The sequence below is a fragment of the Uloborus diversus genome, chromosome 4 (genome assembly GCF_026930045.1).
Source record: "Uloborus diversus isolate 005 chromosome 4, Udiv.v.3.1, whole genome shotgun sequence".
NCBI classification, from domain to species: domain Eukaryota; kingdom Metazoa; phylum Arthropoda; class Arachnida; order Araneae; family Uloboridae; genus Uloborus; species Uloborus diversus.
Window position 1 is genome coordinate 102,567,073 of NC_072734.1, and position 14,693 is coordinate 102,581,765.

A 14,693-nucleotide genomic window follows, 5' to 3' on the forward strand; every position below is an offset into this window, starting at 1 on the left:
TGTGGAATTTCCTACGTAATGAAACAAATATAGTTGCCATCACAAATTGTCGCAATCAAAACAAAAAATTTAGATGCAATTTTCAACAAATATTGCTTACATATGATTCGGAAAAAGTGCCTAAAGAAGGTTTGTAAAGAAAAGTCTATATTGCTTTGAGACAATTCGCGCAGCTAAACAGCGCTTTCAAGAAAATAAATGCAAATGACAGCGGCTCTTTCCAAACTCCAAACGTTAATAATGGGGTCGTTTCCAATATTTTAAAAGTATTTTTTTTCTGACAGAACATGCTTAAAAACATAGGATCTAACAATTTTTTAAGTAATTTTTTTTAAGTTTAATATTTTAAAAAAATTACTTAAATTGGTGATCTTTTATTGTTTACATTTCTTGCCGATGACATCACAGATGATGAAATGCCACTCTGTGTTGCCATTTTCATAGAACAAAATATTTAATTCGCATCTTTACTCACGTGTATTGGCAACGATATAGTTGATAGCAAGCGTAGAGCGCAATTTTAATTCGCTTCTTGATTATCATAAGGTGGAAACGCGGTACAAAGATGCTCCAAAAAGCATCATTTGTGACGTCATCTAGACCATGCCTTGTTTGAAGAATTGGACATTTTAAAAAATTAATTAAAAAATAACTGTTGGGAAAATGAAAGAATTTTCTGGGTCCCTGTTTTTTTTTTTTTTTTTTTGCTTATTCTAGCAATTTCAGTGACTAAAAGTACTACTTTTGACCGAAGGAAACAACCCTATTACAAGAAAGATATTTTTAGCACCTTGTAACAAAAGTTTGTTAAAATTATTCATTTTAGATGAAATGATCACAAAAAAGACTCTTAACAAGTTTTTCTGCTACGTGATATCTGAGTAAATCGAGATTAGTACTGACGGTAGTTATTATTAAGCAACCCTGTCTGAACCACGCCATTTTAGTAGACCAAGAGCCCCCCAAATGTTTAAACCCGTTAATATTCTTTTGTCTAGGGCCATTCCACGAAAAAGCACCCATTTTGTCACGCACGTGACACAAATATATTTAAATTTAGAACACGTAGCATTGATTTTTTTTTTATGCCTTTGGAATCACAGGTATTTTATTAGGTAAAATTCTCATTATTACATTTTTTAAATATTACTTGAAGCGCGAAATGTAGAGCTGTCCAGTGTGTGATAAATGTCTGACTTACAGTGGAATGGCCCACTATTTGTTTCTTTTTGAAACTGATACTAAACAATAATTTGTTTGAAAGCAAAGTACATATTTAATAAATTTGCAACAACAGATTTGGAGGATATGTTGCTATAATCAACAACTCTAAAGTAGCTTCTAAAGCATGCAAGAAAAAGTCATTAAAAAAACAATAAAAAAGAAATTAGAAAAAAAACCTGTTTGGACAAATCACACGATTCATTTACTTTCACTAGGTCAGCAAATTTTCAAATTTTAGACCTTATCTATTATATTATTATACGGAAAATTGTGTCTAAATTACCCTACTCTTGACCGTGGAGTCTCCCTGTAGAACAACGTAGGCAGGAAGAAAAAAAGATTAGAGCTTGAAAAGTGGAGTCATACTTTAAAAAAAAAACTCTTAGCACCACGAGCACACCTTTGGAATAAATTCAGAAAACGATAAGGTCATTCGATGTTTTCCTTAAAAAAACACGAAGTATATCTTCTTTCTGAGCACGCGCTGTTTAGCATAATATGTGGGTCTTATTCCATTCCTAGGCAGACATTCTGAAAAATTGTCACCCAAAGCATTTTGTTTCTTAAAATGTCATTTTATTTTGCAAGAACTCGCGTGACAGGGAGAAAGATATTACAAGGTGGAGTTTTAAGGAGTAAAGGTTATATTTTTTCAGCGGAAAACAAGTTAAAAATTTCATTTTTGTTTCGAGGGAGAGAGAATCTAAATAAATGTGATTGCGTGATTTGCGATGAACAAAAACACAGCTGACATCCTTCTTGTTGGGTGATTGTGGCCCGATTCTGACAATGTCCGATTTCTGACAAAGACGATTTTGTAGCGAAAACACGAGTTGACATCATTAAACTAATAGTAATAAGAAATCGCCAATGAGTTATATTGATAACTAGCGGTACCGCACAGCTTTGCTTGTAGTAGAAAGTTAAAAGGTCATTTGGTTCGCCTGTATATTTACAAATAATGGATGATGATTTTCTCGCCAATTTGCTATGTTAATTTGCTCGCCCATGTTTTGGTAGTTTGCTCCTCCTCGTTATGGTAATTTACTCGTCTATGTTATGATAATTTGCTCGTTCACGTTATTGTAATTTGCTCGTCCACGTTATGGTAATTTGCTCGTCCACGTTATGGTAATTTACTTGTCCACGTTATGGTAATTTACTCATCCACGTTGTGGTAATTTGCTCGTCCACGTTATGGTAATTTGCTCGTCCACGTTATGGTAATTTGCTCGTCCACGTTATGGTAATTTTCTCGTCCACGTTATGGTGATTTGCTCGTCCATGTTATGATAAGTTGCTCGGTAAAATGTTCTTAAAACTGGAATAAAAAAACAACAAAATCGAATTTTTGAAAAATCTCTTCAAAGTACACACCCCCATTTTTTTATTACACAAAATTTCGATATTTACGCTTTTAAAAAAAATGTAAGCATATTTCTAAAGTTGATCTTTAAGTCATGAGTATATAGAGTAAGGAAAAAGAAATATTTTACTCTTGAAATGAAACTATGGTGCATACTTCAGAAAAAAGTAAACACACACTCACACGCTCTCTCTAATTACTGCAGCTTCGGTAATAAAGAAAAGAGAATACTTGCTCAATCCATTTGTATTGGTTTGACACTTTTGCGCATACATTTGAACTTTATTCCCGGACTTTTAAACCTTGGATTCTAATTGTGATATTTTCAATCATAAGGACCCATTATGTATCATCATATGAAATACAGTCGGATCCCGATTTAACGATATCTTGCTATAGAGGCTTAAGCGTGTCTAAGTTCAAAACCAGAAAAATGCTTTATTTATTTATTTATTTATGTAAAAAAATCAAAATTTACTGCTTTATTTGGTTAAAAAAAGAATTTTAACAATTACACCCCCCCCCCCGTTTTTTTGTTTCTTTCTTTTTCGTCCTCTTTTTTTTTTTAAGTCAGCTGTATTTTGTGGTTTAAAAATTTAATTTTAAATTAGCGGTAAAAATGATTTTAGAAACTTAAATAGTGTTTTTAAAAATTAAAATTAAAATTTGTATAAAAATCATATTTCAAGTTTTGAAACTGGAAATAAGTAGTGGAAATTGAAAGATTGAAACTTAATGCGACAAATTTGTACTTTTGTACTGCTTGACATTGTGACAAATGTTTAAAATGTTACTTTTAATAAAAATATAATTGTTCTAAATTTAGGAATAATGTTTAAAAAGCTAAAAAGTTCTAGAACAAAAACTATATTTTGAAACATGAAGATTTTAATGTTGTTTTAGGGAAGTTTATTTAAAAAAGTTTCCGAATATGCGTATTTGTAAAAGTATATTGCTTGACATTGTAACAAATGTTCAAAATGTTACTCTTAACACTAATATAGCTGTTTTAAAATTTAAAAATTATGTTTGAAAGCTGAAAAGTTCTAGAATAAAAACGATATTTTGAAACGTAAAGGTTTTTATTTTGTTTTTAGGAAAGATAATTTTTAAAAGTTTAAAAATATATTTGTAAAAATATTAGGATATAAATTTACATATAATTCCAAAACGTTTTAAAATCACAAACATATTTTTATTTTTTTTTTAGGAAAGATAATTTTTTAAAGTTTAAGAATATATTTGTAAAAATATTAGAAGATAAATTTACATGTAATTAAAAAACGTTTTAAAAACACGAACACATTTTTATTTTGTTTTTAGGGAAGATAATTTTCAAAAGTTTAAGAATATATTTGTAGAAATATTAAGAGACAAATTTACATGTCCTTCCAAAACGTTTTAAAAGCACTGAACCTTAAGATTATGCTTATGGAATTAAGCTCATTACCTTTTAAGAAATTCCCGGTTTCATTTATTTTTCTTGAAAAACTCTCTTGAGCCATTTGCGTATCATAGAGAGAGGAATACCGATTTCCGGTTGTGGGAGTAGCTCACACGACTTAATACTTAAAATGGATGTTTCTCAGCGGGGTCCAGGGTACGTAATAGTTGATAGCAAAGTTTCAAAAGAACGTGAGTAGCGCTTAAAATCTTTTTCATAAGCTTTTCTCCAAACATGAAACGATAGAACAATGGGCGGTTGGAATTTGAGATGAAATGCAATGAAAAAGAAGCGCTTGTCTGTTTCTGCATAACAAAAGACTGACCCGCCGTCTTCCAAACTTCCTGAAAACAACTTTGTGGGGATTTGACCCCATGAAGCACTCTGGATAGCACGTGCATGATCCCGCTTGGGAGACCATCTATAGTCAATTCGCGTAGAAAAGTAAACTTTTCAGATTAATTTGTTACTTTTGGATGTAAATCGTGATATGCAACTAACTCAGTTTCTTTTATTGCTGTTCAAATATTGTCTGAGTTGGATTTTAATGAATATGTATGCATACTATTTTCTCTTGATCAGACCCCGTCATTTCACATTTTTCTAGGTGAGGGCAAGGGGTGGATAATAATCATAAATTGAACCTAAAAACAGCAAAACCACACTCACTTATCTGTAAGTAAAGTAGAAACTCGTTTATCTGAACTAACTGGGACCAAAAGCAATCCGGATAAAGCGATAATCCGGGTAGTATGGACGCTCTAAATTTGCCGTGATGTTTGCCAGATTGCGAAAATTTACTGCGAGATCTATGCAAGAGTTTTACATTTAATCAAATAAAAAGCAAACGTTTAGCTCCCTCATAGTTCAGCTATCATAATTATTTATAGAAATATTTATAGAAATATAAGGCGTGTTTAAAACTCCACCAATTTGATACGGATTATTCGGAGTTCGGAGAAACGTGGTTGTAACTGTTCATTGATTTCCCAAAGCTAGGGGCAGTTGACTCCCTCTGGCCCCCCAAATTGACGGACCTGCTTTTGACAGAAAAAGGTTTTCTCCAGTCTTCAGAAACAACGGCATATGCTGTTTTCGACTTCTATACTGCAATATTCCATATCTCTTCAGACCATCTTAAGTGAGCTACTTTCTGGAACCAAAATAAATGTCTAAGATATTAAAAGTACATCTTCTGGTGCAGAAATATGATTAGATAAACGCTAAATTAAAGCAGTTATAATTTTATATTCTATTTCGTAGTACTTTCGTTCTAATAATACCATCTGACCCATATCTGTTATATGAACAATTTGAGATAAAATGCAATGAAAAAGAAGAGCTTGTCTGTTTCTGCATAACAAAAGACTGACCTGCCGTCTTCCAAACTTCCTAAAAACAACTTTTGAATAAGTTCACTGCAATTTATTTTTTAAGTTCACTACTGATTTAAAGTTGACAGCTCTTTTAAATAAGACACTAAGAACTTTTCCCTCTCCACATACTTGAACAGAGAATATTTTGCAGCGCAGAAATACTTATATTAAATTAAACACAGTTGACAACCTGATTTGTCATACCTTATAACAGGGGGTTCCGCGAAGTATCCATGGTATCAATATGTATAATATACACTGGTGTGCAAAAATTAAGTACGAGACGGTTTTTTCAATATAACTTTGTACAAAAGCTTTCCAAATCAACACATTTAATACCGTAAGATCCCCAATACGTAAGGACATGTGTAATGTAAGCAACACTTACTAAAAGAGAAATCATAGGGATAAAAAGAAGCTTTATTGAAAAAGTAGCATGGAGCGCAATGCGACTGAAGGCCGAAACATCCCTGTGATGGGTGTCCAGCAAGAAACATCCGGTCTTTAGTAGGGGATATGATCTCCCCCGACTGCTAGGCAGGTTTCACAGCGTCTGCTCATACTGAGAATGAGGGTGTCAATGAGTTGTTGAGGCATTGCTGCCCATTCGTCTTGCAGCGCCAATCGAAGCTCCCGAATCTTTACTGGTGGTAAGGTACGAGCTGTCAAGCATCTGGCTAGAAAATCCCATACATGCTCGATGGGATTGAGGTCCGGAGATCGTGCCGGCCAATCCATACGTTCGATATCCTCACTCTCTAAGAGCTGTTCGGCAGCTACTGTGCGATGACATGGTGCGTTGTCGTCCATGAAAAGGAACTGCGGACCCATAGTGCCTCTAAAAAGACGCACATATGGAAGAAGAATCTCGTTACAATAATGGGTCCCGTTGACTGAACCTGCGTCGAAGATGTGAAGGTCTGTACGACTACCAAGCATGATGCCTCCCCAAACGAGAACACCGTGACCTGCATATCTGTCCCTTTCAATGATGGTCGAGGGATGATTGCGGTTTCCCCGCTCTCTCCAGATGAGTATGCGATGACAATCGTTACTCAGACTGAATCTGCTCTCATCTGTAAAGAGTACTCGTCCCCATTCATTGTCTCTCCAATTCCGGTGTTCCCGGCACCACAGAGAACGCCTTCTCCGATGGGCAGGCGTTAGAGGTACACACCGTATAGGGCGTCGTGCAAACAGACCACCACCGTGCAGTCTTCTGGCCACGGTAAAACGCGATATCGGTCGTTCAGTCGCCTGTGTCGCGTGTCTAGCGATTTCTCCCGCTGTCTTCCGACTGTTTCTTCTGGCCTGTAAGACAATATACCGGTCATCTGCGGGTGTGGTACCTCGTGGACGACCACTACTGAACACCCGGATAGCTGTTCCTGTAGTTTGAAGTTGTCTCCAAAGTCGTGAAAGGATGCTGTGAGCACACACAATTCCGAACTCTGCAGCCACACTTGTCACACTGCGGCCTTCCTCCAACTTCCCGATGATTCGACCTCGGGTAAAAACATCCAGATGTCGTCTAACAGATTGATTATTCGCCATTTCTCGCTGAGGCAGCAACTCGGTGTGATTTTAACTGCTATACGGCGTGAAATCTCTTTGCCAGAAATACTGATCTTACACCGACAACATGCTTTATACTACTCAGACACTCCCCCATTACGTCTGCCTGCATATCTGCGCATGTGCTATCGTACATCACCTTACTTAATCTCCTGATTGGTCTTTCTGTCCGTTCTGCCTCTTCGTTCAGCTGATATGCAAATTTTTCGACTTCGTCCTTAATTTTTGCACATCAGTGTAATGTAGACTGGGTGGATGCCGAAAGAAGATTATAGTTCATGAAATGGTGCCACAAATTGAAAGGTTTATGAACCCCTGCCTTATAAGATTAAGAGAATTTTCTCTCCCACATAAAGCCACGTCGCTCAATTGAAGAAAATGAACAAAATTCGTACAGCTGTTAAAGACACACTTTGATGTATTTTCAGTTATGTCTACAACAATATCACTTTATTTTCGTTCTTCTGTTTAATGAAATACTATATAACTTTTAATCCCATCTCTGCTACAATAGTGTCCCATTTTTTTAGTTTAATTAATTTTGCAATATTAAATATTTATATAGTTAGGATGCTTAAACGAAAAAAATAATCGTTTAAGTAAATGAATATGCAAGTGGCACTTGACTTAAAAATGATGCGGTAAACAAAGCACACATTTTTGTTTCAAATAGTTTCATGCACCAAAGCTGAAACTTTTTATGATAAAACAATATTTCAATTGTATGAGGGATCGTATACCACTTGACACTATTATAGCAGAGATGGGATTGAAAGCAGGATTGTCTCGCCTTATCTAAAATTACCAGTGTATAAAATAAACAGTGCAGATAAGTCAGGGGTGCCCACCACCCCTATGGTCAAAAGTGCATCCCCCTCAACATCGCGGAACCCCCCCAAAGCAAGAGCCCCCCAAATGAAGAAAATACCCCTCAAAACACCCCCCTCTTAAAAGTTCCAATGGCGCAGTCTGTGCCATGACCCCCCCCCCCCCCTTCCAGGTGTGCACGCCTGGATAAATAACTTTTCGGTTACCACATGTAGCTAAAACGATGTCACAACATTTTCAGTATACCAAATGAAATGTTATTATACTTTTTTTTTCCCCCACGTCCACTAAAAAGTTACTACATTTTAATTTCTAAACAAACGAACATTTTTGATGTCATGTCGATTACCTTATTATTGTACTTTTATTCCCTGATCAATTAAAGTGCTTTAACTTTTGGACCTATATCTACTACAATGGTACTGCACTTTTAATCTCAAATGTTTTACTCTAATTCTATACTTTCGTCTCATTTCCATCAATTACTACACTTAACACGCCTTGATAGCGCTAAATATTTTGAAGTCTACATCATTTTGGCACAATTTTAACTCACTTTCTAACCCAATATTGCAAATTTTCCGAGCCATAAATCACATGAAATTTGATAGCCAGAAAAAAAAAGGATGATTACACCAGCGAAAACATGATTTTCGTACCAAACAAATTTCTGAATAAACTGTTGGAAACTTTCAGGACAAAATTAAGAAATAGCTGTCACTAGCTGCGAAAGAAAATAAATCGATTTTCATTGCTTAAAATTCCATGCATGACATTCTTATTCCGCCCGGCCAGAAATGACCTCTTCAGTTACAAGCACTTGCCAGTTTATTCTTGACATCTGCCATCCGATATAATCTGTTATTCAAGCGCATCGTGAACCATTACACTTCTGCTAAAAGATCTAATGTTTGAGACACAGAAAGACCCGATCGTAAATCACTGAAGATTGTTAGGCTCCTAATGGATTAATTTAGTGGCAAATTTTCGATTTAATGATTAATTTTAATACTCAGATGAAAATAGTATGTAAATGTTTTAGTTTTGTTTACTTAGCACTTTCTTAATATTCTAAAAGAGATCCAATGTTTGAGACAAAGAAAGCCCAGATCGTTAATCATTGAAGATTGCCTGGCTCCTAATAGGCTAATTTAGAGACAAATTTTCAATTTATTAAATAAAAAATATTTTACGTTTGAGACACAGAAAGATCTGGTCGTTAAGCATTAAAAATTGCTTGGATCTTAATGGGATAAAAAAAAATAAAGTTAAAGTTAATCGTTGAGGATTGTTTTGCTCTTAATGGGCTAATTTAGTGGCAAATTTTCGATTTAATGACTAATTTTACGACTCAGATGAAAATAAAATTCGTAATATTCTAAAAAAGACCTGATCGTGCGTTAATCATTAAAAATTTCTTGGCTCCTAATGGGCTGAAAAGATAATGTAAAAATTGATCGTTCATCAGTGAAGATTGCTTGGCTTATAATGGGCTAATTCAATGGCAAATTTTTATTTAATGATTAATTTTATAACTATGATGGAAATAAATATAAATCTTTTTGTTATGTTTATTAACTGTCTTAAACTCACTTTTTTAATATTCCAAAAATGACCCAACGTTTGAGACACAGAAAGCTCTGATTGTTAATGATTAAAGAATTTTTGGCTCTTAATGGGCTAAAAAATAATATACAAATTGATCGTTAATCGTTCAAGATTTCTTGGCTCCTAATGGGTTAAGTTAGTGGCAAATTTTCAGTTTAATAATAACTTTTATGGCTCGGATGAAAATAATATACAAACGTTTTAGTTTTGTTTATACAGCATTTTCTTAATATTCTAAAAAAACTCCATTGTTTGAGATACAGAAAGCTTTAATCGTGAACTATTAATGAATACTTGTCTCTTAATATATGCTAGAAAAATAATATTCAACTTCATCGTTAATCGTTGAAGATTGCTGGGTTTATAATAGACTAATTTAGAGGCAAATTTTCGATTTAATGATTATTTTTACTTCTCAGACGAAATGTATAATCTTAATTTATGTATGACCAATTCCTAATCATCTGCAAAGCCTCCAATGTTTGATATACTAGAAGTTTTAATCACTGAAAATTGGTTGATTTTTGGTGGGATAACGGAAAAACTTTCGGTCCAATGATTAGTTTTATGCATCAGATGAGAATGAATAATATATTTTTTTAGCTACTTTTACAGTAAATGCGGGCTACTTTGGCCCAGAATTTGGAACTTTTCTCATTATTTTCTCAGTTTTGTAACTATTCATATTTCCAAGATGTGGAAACTTGTTTTACACATCTAGAGATCTCTTAATTTAACTTTCAAATATTAATCAGTTTATTTCCACGTATTTTTACCCTTTATTATTGTTTTTTATTGGGGTTAATGTTAGCCTTGCGTTTGGGTTACTTTAGCCCAAAGTGGTTTTCCGTATTTGAAATCATTGTAGAACTCACTAGAGCCAAAGAAAGACGCGTGCTCATAGGGAGAAATATTTATCTGAAAGAAAAATAAATTTTACAAGAAGTTTGAGTCACACATATTTGTTTTAAGGAAAATTATTATTATTATTTTTTAAAGTGTGTGCATACCTAGCTATTGTTTCAGAAATTACCGACGGAGAACAGCCGCCTTTTCATCAGTTTTGGAGGTTGAATAATTTCTTTTTTAAGATAACACCATTCGTCAAACAAAAGATCCTAAATTTTCAATCACTTCCAAATTTTTTTGGTGAGTTCCATTTGCTCTTAACATTCGCTCCTTCTTCTCTCGCATGAGCAGCTATCTTTGGAAACCTGAGCTCATTACATTCTGCAACAAAAAAATTCCGTAAACTTTCCAACGAATTTAACAACATTTATAAGTAGATGCAACTGAGTAGTTGGTATAGTAGATGAAACTGAGTAAACTTTTTTCTAAAGCTACTGCAACTTTTAATTCCTCTTCACCTTCCATAATGAAAGCCATGTAACTGAGCCCTGATAAATTGAGTTTGAAATCTCTCTCTTTATCTGTTGTTGAGAATTCCAGGGTTTTTTTTTTTTTTTTTTTTTTCTTGTGTTTTTCCTGTTTGGTCTTAATTTTAACTATTCTTTACTTTTCCAAATTTCTCTGGCGGATTTTTTCAAGTTGTTATATTGGACCAAAGTAGGCCGTAATTTGTAGTTTAAGAGATATGTTGTCATGTTCAATGTTTAAAAAGTAAAAATAAAAAATAAAAACTTATCAGAAATGAGAAGTAAAACTATACTACGGCATAGAATCTTAAATAGTGCTCATAAATAGGTACTTAAAAAACCCTCAGGTGATGTGGAACTGCTTCTACATGGAGAAGTTAGAGATGTTATGAAGGCACATGTTAGCACAAGGAACACAGAATCGCTAGTGTTGCTTTTTGAGCAGAGCTACAGAACTGCTTGGCATACATAATTGAGAGCTTAGGGATGCTCTCTAGTGGAATCAGTCAAAATATGTTGAAACAATTGTGTCCTGAAGATTGACAGAGGACGTTGTATCTCTTTCTCCATTTGGGCCAAAGAAGGAACCTAGGGCCAAAGTAGCCCGCGTTTAAGGTACTGATTTTTTTAAAACGTTTTTTAAACTTCGGAAAAAAACAGTTTGTTTTCCGCTTTTTTTTTTTTTTTTTCGGAAATTTTCCGGTTTTTTTCCGACTGTTTTCATTTCTAGTTGTGACTAAATAAAATTTTGTTTCTGTTTTGAGGTAAAAATATCCCCTTTTGATTATTATTTGGCAACTTATCTTCTTTCCTTTTTTTACGATTTTAGTCGTAATTATGGAGGGTTATGTTCAGGAATTTTTGATTTGCCGTTCTCTTTCTTTAAGAATGATTATTTGAACTGTAAATTTCACAATATTTTTTGTTTTCTCTAATTGAAGCCTGATTGCTGAACATGCGTCACTTGACAAAACTTTAATTTTCGAGGTAGACCGTGCAAAGCTGGGCAATGCAGCTAGTATTTATAGTAAAAATAAATATTGGAGTAAAAACAGAGTTTGTTGAATTCGTCAATAATAATAATGTCATATTTTAAATAAAATTTAATAAATAAACAAATAAATAATTAAGTAAATGTAAGTTTTCCAATACAAAAACTTATACTACGAAGAACTTATTTTGGAATAGTTTTGAAAAATTTCGGAGAGGGCTTAAACCTTAAAAACCCACCCCTTAAATACGGCCATCATGTGATAATTTTTAATATCCGGAAATGGATGTTCCGTAAAGGTTACGGCATATATTTTCATATCTAGAAATTATTTGCAAACCGGACGTTACTTCCGTGATTGTTACATTGGAATGATTGTTCCTTCAGTTCTCTCGACTCTAAGATAAAGAAAGCTTGAGTGACGGTTTGTGGCGGGCTTAAACAGGTTTGAATAACGCATCTTAAATCAAGCGTTAAAATCGCGCGAAGAGAAAGGTTTGGCGAAAGTAGGAAAAAGTTTAATGTATTCTCGGAGCCGGTATTATATTCTCGGAGCTAATTGCTGTCGCTTTGTTTCGTTTTCGTCTCGTTACGCCTCAGACAAATTCTGTGATGACTTAATCGATCTCGTCATCGCAGAGCACATTGTGTGGAGGCAATTCAGATCAGATCCACAATGAGATGAATACGAAACGCACTCAGCGCATCATTTTCACGACTTTCGGGTGACCGAGTTTGGAGGGTTCCCTGAATTAAGCGTTAAGAGATTTTCTGCGAACATAGTTATTATGACTACTTTTTCTTTATTTCCATGCAGTTTTTAAAAGCATTCAAAGATTTTTTCACTCTTAAAACACAATTTAAATGCAATTATATTGAAGTTTCTCTCAACTACTTTTGTCCATAAGCTCTTTTGCGTATTGGTTGAATCGTAGATAAATGCAATACAGCACCACACCATGATTGACTAAATGACCTCTAAATTATAACATGTTTCTCACAAAGGCATTGAATCATTAAGATCAGACAAATTCTGTGATGACTTAGTCGATCTCGTCATCGCAGAGTACATTGTGTGGAGGTAATTCAGATCAGATCCACAATGAGATGAATAAGAAATGCAATTAGCGCATCATTTTCATGACTTTCGGGTGACCGAGTTTGGAGGGTTCCCTGAATTAAGCGTTAAGAGATTTTCTGCGAACATAGTTATTATGACTACTTTTTCTTTATTTTCATGCAGTTTTTAAAAGCATTCAAAGATTTTTTCACTCTTAAAACACAATTTAAATGCAATTATATTGAAGTTTCTCTCAACTACTTTTGTCCATAAGCTCTTTTGCGTATTGGTTGAATCGTAGATAAATGCAATACAGCACCACACCATGATTGACTAAATGACCTCTAAATTATAACATGTTTCTCACAAAGGCATTGAATCATTAAGATCAGACAAATTCTGTGATGACTTAGTCGATCTCGTCATCGCAGAGTACATTGTGTGGAGGTAATTCAGATCAGATCCACAATGAGATGAATAAGAAATGCAATTAGCGCATCATTTTCATGACTTTCGGGTGACCGAGTTTGGAGGGTTCCCTGAATTAAGCGTTAAGAGATTTTCTGCGAACATAGTTATTATGACTACTTTTTCTTTATTTTCATGCAGTTTTTAAAAGCATTCAAAGATTTTTTCACTCTTAAAACACAATTTAAATGCAATTATATTGAAGTTTCTCTCAACTACTTTTGTCCATAAGCTCTTTTGCGTATTGGTTGAATCGTAGATAAATGCAATACAGCACCACACCATGATTGACTAAATGACCTCTAAATTATAACATGTTTCTCACAAAGGCATTGAATCATTAAGATCAGACAAATTCTGTGATGACTTAATCGATCTCGTCATCGCAGGACACATTGTGTGGAGGTAATTCAGATCAGATCCACAATGAGATGAATAAGAAATGCAATTAGCGCAGCATTTTCATGACTTTCAGGTGACCGAGTTTGAGGGATTATGAATTCTTTTTTCTTTGTTTTCCTGAGCTTTTAAAAGCATTCAAACATTTTTTTCATTCTTAAAACACAATTTAAATGCAATTATTCTGAAGTTTCTCTCAACTGCTTTTGTCCATAGCTTTTTTGCGTAGTGGTTGAATCGTAGATAAATGCAATACAGCACCACACCATGATTGTCTAAGTGACCTCTAAATTATGGCACGTTTCTGACAAGGCAGTTAAACATTGAGAACAAGCATCTATTAGGTTTTTTAGTTTCGAGCTGCTTAAATTTCTGAGCAAGATTTTTTTTTCGGGCGATTTAAAATATAGAACCTTAGATTCCAATTCGAAAAAAAAAAAATTTCATAGAAAATGTACTCTTGTTTTTGAAACTGATTAAGTATTTCCCTTTGAATAGTCCAATTCGTTTCTCCAAAAAAAAAAGTAATTAAGATACTTTTATTTATTTAACTATCGAATAAAATAGCTTTATATATGTTGTATACATTTTATTTCAAATAAAAATTGGATATTTAATATTTTTATTTATATCGATCTTCACTAGCGCCAAATTGTGTTTTTTTTAAGGAAGAAAGGGGGGGGGGGCGATAGGTGTAAGTCAACTTCTAGAGATGGTGTGGGGGGGGGGGGGGGCAACGGTCTCTAAAAAGTTGGGAACCGCTGGTCTAAACTGATACACAGTCGCAACAGAGAAGCAAAGACTTCATTTAGAATTAAATGCAGGTCTAAATACAAACGTAAAAGAAAGAACATTTGCTTTCCATAAATCATAAATTTGTCTTAATGTTTTGCTTTCATATGGGGACCAAGTAAATCCTCATATAATAAACCAAAATTACGAGTAAGATGCATGGAAAAATTAATTTTTAAAAAATGT